Source organism: Crocodylus siamensis, chromosome 7 (genome assembly GCF_052110815.1).
Source record: "Crocodylus siamensis isolate JL-2025a chromosome 7, ASM5211081v1, whole genome shotgun sequence".
NCBI lineage: Eukaryota > Metazoa > Chordata > Crocodylia > Crocodylidae > Crocodylus > Crocodylus siamensis.
The window spans coordinates 32,541,586-32,545,798 of record NC_143401.1 but is presented as its reverse complement, the minus strand read 5'-3'; the positions used below and the strand labels follow the sequence as shown (position 1 = coordinate 32,545,798).

The 4,213-nt window shown below is 42.3% G+C and overlaps 1 protein-coding gene across 11 annotated transcripts in view; it reads right to left on the bottom strand.

Moving 5' to 3' along the window:
- ZMIZ1 (zinc finger MIZ-type containing 1) overlaps window positions 1–4,213 on the bottom strand; it is a 519,894-nt gene that overhangs the window by 514,982 nt on the left and 699 nt on the right. For 10 of the 11 annotated variants that reach the window (XM_090058560.1, XM_090058558.1, XM_090058567.1 and 7 more), the window contains exon 1: window positions 4,026–4,160. The exons of the other annotated variant lie outside the window; for it this stretch is intronic. The gene's annotated coding sequence lies outside the window, so the exon portion shown is untranslated. Of the gene's footprint in view, window positions 1–4,025; window positions 4,161–4,213 lie in introns of those variants that run through there. 11 annotated transcript variants of the gene reach the window in all.

Here is a 4,213-nt window from a genome sequence, read left to right as displayed (position 1 = left end):
TGTCACTTTCTTTGCTGTAATACAGTATAGGATTTCACAGAAATTGGTATAACTAGGAGTGAACAAATCAGTCAATTGCATAGTGGTCAAATACACTACCACAAGTACCAACTGCAGTCCCACTTATTTATAAGAAACAGATTTCCAGGTAAAAGAGTAACCATTCCAGATTTTTTCCAGCACCATGGTCTCCAGGATGTTATGACATGGTGTCCAAATACCAAGAGACCCTGGCCAACCGTTATGTTTGTTCCCCAGAGTCGTATACTAGTCTGTGTAACTTGGACCGCCTTGTTCTCATATGTGCTAGGACAAACAGTAAAAGAGAAGAAACTCTTATAATGTTTTTCCTTGTATATAAATCCCCCCCCCAAAACAAAAACAAAAACAAAAAACAAAACATGTTTTCCTGGCAGTCAGCGCACATATCAAGTTCCTAGGACCAGTCAGTTCCTCTCAACTGTAGCATTACTGATATAATTGCCACTTATGAGTTTTGTTGGGGACACAAAACCTTTGGAACCTATAAAAGTAGAAGAGATATCAGGTAAAGGGTAGGCAACTCCCAAGAAAACTTATGAATGGAAACATATGTTACATTAAATTCTATTACTTCAACTCCTTGTAGTACTTAACAAAATCCTAAAAACCTTTCAGGGTATGAAAACAATTCCACGGTCTTTTTTGACTTACTGTAGTTAAGGTATCTTAGAAAACAAAATTCTATACCACACTCAGATCAAGTTCCTATTTTTATCTCAGACAGGACAAAACATGCACTGTCTACCTATACAGCAATGTGATCCTTTCCCAAAACAAAGTTTTCATTTATTATTTGGCAGAGACTTATTTTTTCTTTCACAATTGTAGTCAAAATGTATTTAAAATGTCCTGGACCATAAGCACTGACATGAATGTTGCAGGTCAAGTGAGAAACAATTTTGGGCTTAAAAATTTACAAAAACCTAAACCCAAACACAAAGTTTAATTTTTAATATTAGCGTATAAATTATAAGAGAATCAGCTTCAAGATAGATATTTTTTCCTTGATTAGTGGAAAGCCACAGATACACCAATTAAATCCTAGCATTTTGTTTATTCTTAATTCCTAAAGACACTTTCTAGTTTTTCAGTTCCTATATTTCTTCAATTTTTTTTTCACTTTTTATTATAAAATAGCTACAATAGATACTCCAAAATTCACAATTGTCTATGCAGTCAGGGAGAAAACACTGAAGTCTTCTTAGCCTGAGAATTTTTAAAGGGTCATAAGAAGCTAATGTAATCTAAAGTAGTGATCAAAATAGTTAATTTCATTCTCTACTCTGGGATATTTAGATGATTCCAAGTCATTTTTTCCACAATCTCATTAAAAAATAAATAAATGGCCTTTTCTTTCTCCCCCCCCACCCAAACTCAGAGGAAAACAGTATCACCAAATGCACTCAACTAGCCCCAAAGTCACACGTGCTCTATTGCAGATCTTGCTTTCAATGTCTCTTTTGTTTGATGGCTGGTGTTTCAACATCCTCGACTTGAACAGAAAAAGGTCAGCGCAAGTCTTCTGGTATTCATAAACCTGAATCAGGCCCCGCCAAGAGAAGATTGATGCCATAGTAAATTTCCCCTCAATCAAAAGAAGGGGGAGCAAGTTTGAAGCAGAGACCAACTCTGTCTGTTAGAGTAATCCTACTGCCGGTAGCACCTTCAAGCATACAGTTTTGCTGCACTCTTTTATCAAACTTTTCTTCTGCCGCCTGGATATTGATTTCGGGTTAGAACTTCTCCCACAGTGCAAAGTTATTACACAAGTGTTCCAACTTGAATAGCCTTTCATCAGCTAGAGTCTTGCCAAGCCTAGTCCTGGGGTTTGTTTTTTTTTTTTACTTTTCAATTACCCTTATGTTCCTACCCTATACCACCCCCCTTTCCCCATTCCCTTCCTGCCTAGAGGAGGAGACTGCATCATTAACCTTCCAATTTACAAGGCCAAGTTCCATATTGCAGCTATAGAGAAGTTGTGGCACTTCAAGGCAGTTGAAACTACTCAGCCAGAGCTCAGAGGCAAAGCCTTGCCAGAGCATTAATGGGCTTTTGCCCTTTTAAATTTGATAAGCCTGTTGCCTTTCTGATGCACCCACTTCTATTCAGGGTTCTAAATGGCCATTTCATATTTAAAAGAAAGCTTGCATAGGTAGCACCCTAAAACTTGCCCAGGTCATTCATCTCCCCCCAGCTCTCTTACTGTCTCTTAGGAAACCTTTGATAGAGCATTTGTTCAGGCTGCCAAGTTAAATCCTCCTCTCTCATGTCAATGCATTGAAAAAAGCAGTCAGAACACCAGCTTCACTCAGGCCTGCTGAAGTAAATGGAGAAAACCAATTCCTTTGGCACTACAGAGCTATTAAGCTCTTTGCAGATTATTAACTGAAGCACAAAAATACACACTGTGCACAACCAGACAGTAAGGCAGGGCTCTTCCTTAAGTTAGCTTCAGTCCCAGTAAATTGCCTCTATGGCTGCAGTTTCTAATTCTCAGGGCAGCTGCCTGGACTGGTTAGTGGGACCCCCCACAATCAGAGACAAAAGCAATTTCCTAGCTATGTTTTTGTTATGTTTTCACTATTATGCCCATTTCAGCTTTATTAAACATTTTAATCATGGTTGTGGCAGCAGAGAGGACTGAAGATCTAGCCTTGTGTTCCTAACCAGCCTCAAAAGGCAGCACTGAAATTCAACTTTACACGTGTAAACCAAAGTTTGCAGCCTGGAAAATGGTTCTAGTTAGAACTTTTCGACTTCTCCCAACCTCTGCTTTCCCCCAGATCACAAAGCCAGCCTAAAACATCCCCCCAAATCATTAGAGGAGGAATAAAGCAGGACCAGATCGCTCCTATTTTGATGTTTACATTCCTTAAGTGTCTTTTAACTGACTACCATTCTCTCTTTTGCTGCAGCTAGCTCAGCCAGTCTCCCGTGAAAATGATTCCCTCCTTTTTCCTTTCACAATGGCAAGAAAGCAGGAGCTGGGCTCTTTCAGTCGGCCCCTCTTTCTCTCGCCTCCCCCCCCCCCTTTGGCTTCCTGGACAGATGTACACAGGAGAGGGAGGGAGAGAGAGACTGCTCCTTCCTCCTGCCTTGTGAGAGAGGCCCCAGTCCCAACTGGCTTTCAAAACCCAGACACAAGGAATTTACACTCAGGCAAGCTTCCCAAAGCCCGGAAAACGTGCCCAATCTCTCCCCATGCTTCTCCCCCCTCCTCCAAAAAAGGCTTTAGGTATTACCGCCCTCCTGGATCACCCCCTCCCCAAAGATTCCTGCGTCCCCAGAGCGACTGAGCAGAAGCCCCTGTCGGTGCACAGCCAAGAGCCGCCTTGAAAGCAGGCAGGAAAGGTAAACTGGGCAGAGAAACAGAAGCTCTCCGGATTATTTTTAAACCTCCTTTGTTTTTATGGCAAAGGCTCTGGCTCTCTCCCTCATGAGTGCCTGAGTCGCAACATTGTTTCAGCTTTTAAAACTTAGATGTACAGTACAGCAGAAAGCCCCCTTGAAGCTGGAAATTTCAGGTCCCCCCTTCACTCGCATACACACCCCCACCCCTCTGTCCCCGGCACTGCCCCCCCCACACCTTCCCCCACCTCAGAGGCAAACAAAAAGTGATCCGAGCCCCCACCGCCTATAATATAAAACATGCCGAGTCCTTTCATCCCTGTCCTCTACAATGACCAAAAAAGCAAAGAATTTCCTAAGCAAAGCTGCCCCCTGTCCCCCTCGATCTCATGTTTTATTTGTTTCACTCCTCCCCCCCACAACCTTTCCCCTCTCTTTTCCCAGGCACACAGATACAACCTGTCCCTTTAAGAAGTCTTCACACATTTTCTTGTCTTGCAAAAAAAAATTGTATATACATATATATATTTCCTTAGCCTGGTTACTCCATTGTTTCTCCTCCTTCAGCACGCAGCCCCTGCCCGGTCACACACACGGAGGTGTGAACAGAAGACTGAAATAGACGTGAAACTTACCTACGGATTGCAAAGCAGGCTTGCAGCAGGGAAAATAATAAGGAAGAAGGCAGGCAAAATCCTCTTTCCTCAACTGATTTGCAGCACTGTTCGGGTGGCTTTTAATTTTTTTTTAATTTAAAAGCTTCCCACCCACCCCCGGTCTTTCCCCCCCTCTCTCCCTCCCCCCTTTCTTTCTTTTTCTTTCC